Here is a 10,101-nt window from a genome sequence, read left to right on the forward strand (position 1 = left end):
AGAGGTCTCAGGGCACTCAGTGTGATGGCTCATTATTAGCCCGGGCTGACTGCATGCCATTGAGGCCCTCCAGTGGGGAGTCAAACCACTGCACAGCGTCACAGATCATTTCTACAAAGCAATGAGTCACAGTTTTATATACTGTAGTGTCCTTTTAGAATTATTACTCACTTGCATTGTTGTTATTGTTCACTCAAACTGAGAAAACTAAAACTTAAAAATAAGGGTAAGGCTTAGCAGTGATGTTTAATACCATTGAGCAATATCGCTCATTTATTTATATTGGTCAATGATCATTTCAACACACGAATTCCTTTTGTTAGTTGTGTATGTTAACATTAATTAACGGACTGTGAACTAACATGAAAGAAAGTTCATAATTATATTTCTACTAACTAAAATGAACAAATATTAAAAAAANTGTTGGTATTTCAAATAAAGTAAAAAAAAAAATTCTAGCTCCATATATTAATAAATAATATGCATAATAGTATATAAATAAAACTGCTTGCACGGGCACTATTAGATTACATATAAATATTTAAATTATTTTAAATTTAAGTGATTTTTTTCAAGAGACCTACGTAAAACGAATATGATAAAACACAATTCTTATACAATAGCAGCATAACAAGCTATAATAATGTTAAATATAAGGTACCATGCTACTTGATATATCGCAACCGCTGAACAAATCTATAGATAAAAAGACTTCTGCAAATAAATTTCCATCTGTGGAACCTGTAGGTTTTGTTCGGGGGGTTGTGCCAACAAGTTTTAAAGAATTATTGCCTCATTATTGGCTACGACAGACACATTCCATCATGGGAAGCTAATGAGAGACAGGCAGTAATCCCACTTAATTTCCTTTCTCATGGTAGCCATTTTGGAGTCTCAGGCTTCTTGTTAGGGAAAGTTTAATGCTTAATATGGACATCTGAAAACTTTCATCAAGAGATATTCTGTGGTATGTGGAGAAATGTTCTCATTCATTCTCTGCTGTCCTCCCTTTGTGGATAAGATTCACTGAAAAAAAGAGGAACTTTCTGCTCTTTCTTTTGACCAGTAGTTTGCAGCGTACAAATCTGAATACAGGCACCGAGACAGAAAAATTGTCATGAGATTTGTGCTTAATATTGGTTTATTCTACAGGCCTGGTCTTTGTCGGCCAGTTAAGGTGTCATCTCAGTGAAACTTTCTTTAGTAACGTTCTGCTGAAGCCCTTTAACTTTTCCTGACCTGAAATATCTTCCCATTGCTCACTTATTAAAAAAAAATGGACACAGAAAGAGTTGTTTCCTCACAGAGACTCTGTGAAAGAAAAATGACACTGTCTGCATGACTGAAGAGGGTCAGACTGATGAAGATGAAAATGTTTCCAGTTTGCATGTCTTTGCACTTATTCCCCATAAAACATAGCCTATTGCATGAGGGAATATAAATCATTTTTCTCATTTTTGTGCGGAAAGTGTCACACATTGTGAATGAGGTATGTTGAGATGGAGCGATATCTGTACTAGTCTACAAGAAAAATGAAACATTTTTGCAAGACACTTCTCATTTCTGACCAGAAAAGCGATGTTCCTTATATTTTTACCACCCAGTTGAGAAAAAACGTGCTTGGTGTGTGTGTGATCAACATCAGGCATCTGGATGGCCCCCGAGAGGAAGGCCACGGTTAATGCTGCTGAATGCTTGTAGATAACTGATGATGGCCAGCTGTTCCTGTTGTGATTATGCATGAATGCCTGCTTTTTGTTGGACTAAATAAACATTCACACTCCTCTGAAAGCTATCATACATACAGATAGATACAGTATACTACTGCAGTTATTCTGAGGAATCTGAGCGTTTAAAAAATTACAAATAAATCAAAATATTGAGAAAATCGCCTTTACAGTTGTACATGTGAAATCTTTAGCAGTGAATATTACTAATCAAAAATGTTTTAATATATTTACTGTATATGAAATTTACAAATTATCTTCATGGAACATGACTTTTACTTAATTTACATGGCATAAATAATAATAATAATAATAATAATTTTGACCCATACAATGTTTTTTTGGCTATAGCTAAAAATATCCCCACGCTGCCTATGACTTCTGTTATGGTCCAGAGTCACATTTTATCAAAGATAAAGTAAAAACAGTAATACGGTGAAATATTTGATAAAAAACAAAAAGTTTACTCTTTTAATGTATGATATTTTAAAAAGCAATGCATGCCTCTGATGGCACAACTATTTTCAACAGCAAGTCTTCAATGTCAGATGATCATTCAGAAAATATTTTAATATGCTGATTTGTTGCTGAAGATTAATTTCTTGTTATTGAAAATGTTAAAAATAGTTGTACTGCTTAGTTTTTCTGTGGAAGCTGTGATTTTTTTTGTAGGATTCTTTGATTGGGCGTTATGATATTGTATATTTTGAACAAAAATGTGTGATGCTCTTTGTGAGAAGATAGACTAAGGCAATCGATAAATTACATTTTGTGTTATAGGCAATTGTATCAGAGTGAGCTGTTTATTAAATCTGTTAGAATTGTTAAAGCAGTTCTATCCATCTATCCATTCATCCATCCATTCATCATCTACATTATGTTTTCATTGTCTTTTAATTACTTTAGATGAACAAAAGATGAGCTAACATTATCTCCAGTGGTCTTGCAAAGCCCTCTGGGTAACTTTCTATGTTTGCATCCAATTTATCCCCCAGTAAAACTCCCCTCTTAATGGTCTTTTAATGTTATACAGTTCCAAGTGTATGGATTATTAAAAACCTTCCCCTATATCCTTTTCACTTCCTCGGAAAACTCTTCTCAGTAAAACAGACAACCACTGGAGAAAATCCAGGCATTGTCTGTCATTTTCCAAGCATGTGAGGTCACTTTATGGAGAGGATATCCTCTCTCCACTCACAGATGTTGTTTATGCACGTGGGACTGGATGACAAACCTGTATCTCCAAGACTTAAGCATTACGGTTTGGACGTGCTGAGGCACAGCCATACAGCATTAGCCATTTGTAAACACATTTGAAAGTCTCTCTCTGACGTTTAATCTGAAGTTTCACATTAAACACATTACACACAGGACGTCACACTGTGTTTGACTAATGTCTCATCATCCACACTAAGCTATAAGCGTGGATGATTTCAAGAGGTTTTGGGATTTGTGGTCCTGGCATCATGAGTATTTGCTTTCCTCACAGAATGAGGTAAATGTTGATTCCACGGACTCTTTCGCGAAAATTTGTGTGCTTGAAAATTCGGTATAGCAGTCACATGCAATGTAGACACGAAATCTACTATTTATGGGATCATTAAAGAGTCATTGTCTTTTCCTTAGAGAATAATGTGCAATAGCTGCATAACGGCTATAACGGCTAAAATAGGAAATTCCTCTCATATATGAAAAATAACCAGTGTAATAAGGCCAACATACAGTGGGTACAGAAAGTATTCAGACCCCCTTTAATTATTCACTCTTTGTTATATTGCAGCCATTTGCTAAAATCATTTAAGTTAATTTTTCCCCTCAATGTACACACAGCACCCCATATTGACAGAACACAGAATTGGCATTTTTGCAGATTAAAAAAGAAAAATTGAAAATCACATGGTCCCAAGTATCCAGACCCTTTGCTCAGTATATAGTAGAAGCACCCTTTTGATCTAATATAGCCATGAGTCTTTTTGGGAAAGATGCAACAAGCTTTTCACACCTGGATTTGGGGATCCTCTCCAGTTCTGTCCGGTTGGATGGTAAACGTTGGTGGACAGCCATTTTCAGTTCTCTCCAGATATGCTCAATTGGGTTTAAGTCAGGGCCCTGGCTGGGCCATTCAAGAACAGTCACAGGTTTGTTGTGAAGCCACTCCTTCGTTATTTTAGCGGTGTGCTTAGGGTCATTGTCTTGTTGGAAGGTGAACGAAGGTGTTCATCCAGGACATTTTAGTTTTTCTTTTTTAATAAATCTGAAAAAAATTTCAACAATTTTGTGTTTTTCTGTCAATATGGGGTGCTGTGTGTACATTAATGAAGAAAAAAAATTACTTAAATGAATTTAGCAAATGGCTGCAATATAACAAAGAGTGAAAAATGTAAGGGGGCCTGAATACTTACCCCGTACCCACTGTACATACCAATACAAAACTACCAAAGACTTCACCTACTTAATACTGTGATCAGTGTGATAGCATACATTCATATATTTACAATATGCATTCAATTTATGTCAATATTTTTTTTTCTTTTTCCATTTTTTTATTTATTAGATAATTTATTAGATTCCTGAAGGTCCATGTAACACTTACACTTATAAATAAATAAACTTTTTTTCTTAGTGTTTGATCAAGTAAATGCAGCTTTGGTGAGCATAAGAGACTTTTGGAAAATACTATATACAGTATCTATTATTAATTAATATGATTTAATAATATCAATTGTCAGTTGGTAAACAAATAGTCAGTGAAACTGACATCTTCAATACAGAACAGACTTAGTCATGAGACACACAGGCAAGGCCATTATTTGTCTTGCCATTCTGATTCTGAAAGTTTTTTTTTTTATGTGACAAGGAAAACTTTCCTCACAGCAAATCAGCTGGCATTGTGAATGTCCTAATTATGGCATTTGACATAACTGGCATTCTTAGAGTATTTTGTGTCTGCCAGCATCTGCCATGGCTTGACTGTTTAGATTGCAGTGTATTGTGATTAGTATTCAGTGTGGTGTCTTCAGTTGAGAATCCTGAAGTATTATGTAAAACTGAATAGTCATAAAATGTGGGACTTTTTAATGACTTGCTTTCAATCAGTTTTCACTACAGCGCTTGCATTATAGGTGTTGGCGCCTGTGCTAACCATGATAAGCAGCTTTGCATACTTACCTCTCTGTCCTGTTATGGGAGAATTGCTTTATCTTTCAAATCCTAAACTGTGTTTGGCATTCATTTATAGTCCAGTAATAAATGCTCTGAAGTGTTACGTAACTGAAGGGACACAGTGTAAACGAAATAAAACCATCACATCCATCATTCCCGTCAACTGACTTGCTGAGAATGATTTCCTGACTTGTCCGAACAGATCCTCAGTTATACAAAGTTCCAAACAACAATACAATATTCAAATGGAGAAGATAATGCCTGGAATCAGGCATTGGATGACTAAATGGTTTACTACGAATGTCTTTAATATAATGTATGAGTGCCATCTAGTGTTTAATAAAACTGACAATTCTGATATGCTATATGATTGGTCAAACCTGGAAAAATCAAATATGAAAAAAGTTTGAAACTAAAATTATTTGTATTTGTAGCATGAAAATTTGTATTCAGAGCTAAACAAATATTCATTATCGCTGAGCCACAGACTCAAAAAACAGTATTAATATGGCAAGTCTATAATGTGAGTGTTTTTCTTGGCCGTCTTTAAGCTTTGAGAAGAATGCATCTCCTTTGTAAAACGTATTCCATGACCTTGCAATTATTTTGGTAGCCCTTCTCACAGTCTAAAGTAGGCAGTGTCCATAGAAACCTGCGCAGTGCTTTATTAGCCAAGAGTATCAGTCTCTCACTGTAGCAACAGCATATTTAAACCAAACTGTTCAAACAGGCAGAACTTTTTAGCAAGCCAAAAAAAAAAAAACCTCAACTTCAGGCTGCTCACTTCTGCTTTCCATCAATAATTGGAAAATATCATTAAAGAGTTGACTATAACAAGACCAAAGGATGTTTATATGAGCCTAGAAATTTAGTGTGTGGAGTATGAGTAGACTCAAATATAGAAAAATATAGTTGAGTTACCCTAGTCTCTTCAAATAAATCAATCAATAAATAAAGTCCCCCCTTTTGCTATTGTATGAGTGGAGAGCATAGGAATCTTCCATTAACCTGCACTACACTTAGCAGGACACCAGCATCAACACAGGCAGGAAATATCACCCAGCCCAGATCCCCCTTGTATAGACTTTTCCATTCATTTGTCCTTGACTGTTTTTCCTGCCCCCTTGTAATTCACACAGACTAACAATAAACCCAGACCAACTCTCCTCATGTAAAACTAAAGCACTATGATGTATGACTGCAACACTATACTTTTCTCTTTGCTGTACTGCCAAAGCTAACATCTGCATCCCATCCAAAAATCTATGAATACACAAAATCTATTAATATTAAATAATACACTTTGGAATAAACTGTTTTCTTTGTACACAAAACATATTCTTGTAGCTTTGTAAAATTATCGTTGATTTTACGAGTTTGAAAGGAAATTTAAAGGAACACAGCAGTTTTTGAAAATAGGCTCATTTTAAGTCCCCTAGAGTTCATTGAGTTTTACAATTTTTGACTTCATTTAGCTGGTTTAGGGGTAGGTTAGCATAGATCATCAAATCTGATTAGCGTCAAGCTTAAAAATAACCAAAGAATTATATTTTTCCTATTTAAAACTTGACTCTTTCAATGATATCAAGCAGTGCCTGAAAATAGTCCCCAGCAATTTCAGGCGCTGAGCAATATCATTCCACCTGCTGCAACCATTGCAAAGTTCCTTGATTATTACACCAAAAAGAGAGCATAGTTCCTAGTTATAACAGCCTAGAAAATAGCCACTGTAAATTTTGCGTCTGTCTTAGTACACAATTCCTGAGAGAATCAGAATTTTACTCTGGGTGGATTCTGATTGGCTGCTAGATATTGTTCCTCTTTATTGTTATCTTTATAGCTATTTTTTGGACTTTTTAGTCGTAGTTATCGTCTATGCATGAACAAACCAACTATTTTAATTATTAAAAGGTTTTTCAACCCAATTTTTGTAAGCAGGATAAGTGACAGCAGGCGAAAATGCTCGATTATTTTCAGCAACTCAACATGGATGACTTCAGACCGTTCCAGCAAGCTCATCGTTTAACCGGCACTTCTACTGCGCTGAAGAGACAGTGAAGGTGATGTTTAAAAAATTATATCTTGTTTCTTGCAGGCTCAGAACAAATCGCAGTCTTGTTCTCCGACATGCATGATTCATGAGCCAAGCTTGCATTAGATTGTCAAAGGAGTGTAAATAATGGTATGTGAACTTCAGCTGAGTTAAACCAGGGTTCTAGAGCAGGACAGAATACAAATGGACATGTACACAGAGAGAGAGAGCTCATTAGAGTACATCACACACTGTGTAAGCAATGTGAGCAGGCCAGTGCAATGTCTACACATGTGATGCACTGCATAAATGCCATGGGTTTCGGTGATCCTTACTTCATTGTTTATTCAGAAGCTGGTTTACATTTGAACCGATAGAGTTCGCCATCGATAACATTAAGTTAATGGCACATAAACTCTTTTTTTTGTTTGTTTAAGGATGCTAAGCTATACCCAAGAATGTACTATTGATGTCCTCCTTTAAACAGAAATGTTTTGCAGTAGCAAATCTTTAAAAAATTGTTTACCCCAAAATGAAAATTTAGCAAAAACTGACCCTCAGGCCATCTAAGACATAAATGAGTTTGATTTGAGGGTCCAGGAATTATTAAGTCATTTTATAAGAAAAAATGAAAACTAATCCAAAATACTCCATACTGTTTAATTGTCTTTTCCACAATCAAATGTATTAAGTAAAATAAAAAAATGCAATGCACAAAATTACAATTCTACATCAATAATATATGTTTGTAATGGCATTGCAATGTAGACATCATAAATTATGTAAACAAATTAATATTGTTCTATACACAGTTTATTATAGGCCATTTTATAGTACGCAGGATTCAATCTCTGTTTTTTTCTCTCAGCATGTACAAATCTAAACTGTGACGTATTTTCTCATAATCACGTATGTAAAGAAACAAAAAATGTACTTTTAAATAAATACTACCTATGCAAACACATATGCAACACAGCTAATTCAAATGACTTCAGTTGCCTTTCACAAACACATTTTGATGCTTTCACCCACCCACAGTCTCTGCATAAACCCCACACCTGTTGTTGGAAATACTGAATGTGCCGTCCCTGCTCTCTAACTCAGGGCTGGCACAATCACGTCAAATACAAATCCCTAAGTCAGCAAAGCAGTGGAATGCAACCCATCCAGCGCCCACTCACACAAATGCCTCGGCTCAAAAGATTTGGGCTGACGCATGGCCATCAGCATTTCAGCAGACCTCAACAACAATTAAGCCTCATCAACCAGTGCTATTTCATAGACCATTTAGCTGGCCCACAGTAGAGCCCTGCATTCTACTCCATTAGGACTCAAATCTCTGTTGATGTATCACAAATATCTGAACCCTGATTTCAGTACTGTGATACTGTCTGCGGGTTACTCTGGCATAGCCAACTCATTACTAATACCATTTTTTATGTACCTGTAACTGCTGGTTCATTTTCTATCTACTATGCAGAGTATTTGGAATGGCATCCTTTTTTATTTTGAAACATTATACTTTGTTTTTATATTGAAATCTCATTTGATTCAACTCAAGAGATTTTGACTTTAGACTCTGCAAGGAACATTTAACCTATTTGTTTTATAAATGCATGTCATAGATTGTAGTGTGAACTATTCATCCATGTATGCTTTTGACCTCAAACAGTCAAACATGCATTTAGTCTGCTTATTTCTGAGAGCAATACCCACGTTCCAGTTATAACCATTGGATTTGTTCATATATACTGAAAGGGGCCGTGGAGAGACTTCTAACATATGACATTCGATCTGATAATATTGTCATCTTTAAAACACAGTTAAACCTCAAAATATCCACGCAGAAGAGCACAAACACAGCCCCACTCACATTACTAAAACAATGTTGTTCTGCAAGTAACTTGCAGTATTATGCTTCAACCCCAAGAGGGCCATAAGTTAAAGGGATAGTTCACGCTAAAATGAAAATTCTGTCATTAATTACTCACACTCTTGTTGTTCCAAACTCGTAAGACATTCGTTTTATCTTCAGAAGACAAATTACGATATTTTCAATTAATCCCGAGAGCTCTCTGACTCTTCAGCAAGGATCTTTACATGATCAAGGCACAGAAACGTAGTAACGAGATCGTAGTAAGAAGTCTATTTGATATCAATGGGTCAACTGTAATTTTCCGAAGCTACGAAAATACTTTTTCTATGCAAAAAAACCAAAACCAAAATAACTTTATTTACTATAGTGCCATGTTGGAAAGCATCACATACGTAAACAATATATTTGTGTACATGGATATGTTGTTTACATTCAGATCTAAGTGTAAACAATGTAAACAGCATATCCACGTATGGTGCTGCTGACACAGAAGAGCATACTTTGTGATTTTTACAGTATTCTGAGCCATTCCCAGTCTGTTCAAACACTACAGTTGAATAGAACAAATCAGTGTTGCCAACTGCTTTCATTGGAGAGTAGCTAAAAATGGTAGCTAAATGTCACTAGATGGCATTATAATGGCAAATTCACTGATCTATATACAGATGAATAGTTCAGTGGGCATAGATAAGGTTGTCCAAGAGGTTGCTATATTTGTCTCTAAAAAAATTCTCAAAAGGGGTGGGGAAGTAGCTAAATCTAGTGACAAGTAGCTAAAGTGGCAACACAGGAACAAACCTCAAAACCTACAGGTGCATCTCAGTGAATTAGAATATTGTGGAAAATGTAATTTATTTCAGTAATTTAACTGAAATTGTGAAACAGACTGAAGTAATCAATTAATTGTGATGATTTTGGCTCACATTTAACAAAAACCCACCAATTCACGGTCTCAAAAAATTTGAATATGGTGACAAGCCAATCAACTAATCAACTCAAAACACCTAGTTTTCCTGAGCCTTCAAAAAGGTCTCTCACTTTGCTTTACTAGGCTACACAATCAAGGGAAGACTGCTGATCTTCAGTTGTCCAGAAGACAATCCTTGACACCCTTCACAAGGAGGGTAAACCACAAACATTCATTGCCAAAGAAGCTGGCTGTTCACAGAGTGCTGTATCCAAGCATGTTAACAGAAAGTTGAGTGGTAGGAAAAAGTGTGAAAGAAAAAGATGCACAACCAACTGAAAGAACCGCAGCCTTATGAGGACTGTAAAGCAAAATCGATTCAAGAATTTGAGTGAAC

At 35.6% G+C, this 10,101-nt stretch overlaps 1 protein-coding gene across 1 annotated transcript in view; it reads right to left on the reverse strand.

Annotated features, from left to right (window-relative positions):
* The window catches only part of LOC122332272 (sickle tail protein homolog), a 40,799-nt gene that overhangs the window by 25,123 nt on the left and 5,575 nt on the right, over window positions 1-10,101 (reverse strand). The gene's annotated exons all lie outside the window — the stretch shown is intronic.

The sequence above is a fragment of the Puntigrus tetrazona genome, unplaced genomic scaffold, assembly GCF_018831695.1.
Source record: "Puntigrus tetrazona isolate hp1 unplaced genomic scaffold, ASM1883169v1 S000000008, whole genome shotgun sequence".
In the NCBI taxonomy this organism is placed as follows: Eukaryota; Metazoa; Chordata; class Actinopteri; order Cypriniformes; family Cyprinidae; genus Puntigrus; species Puntigrus tetrazona.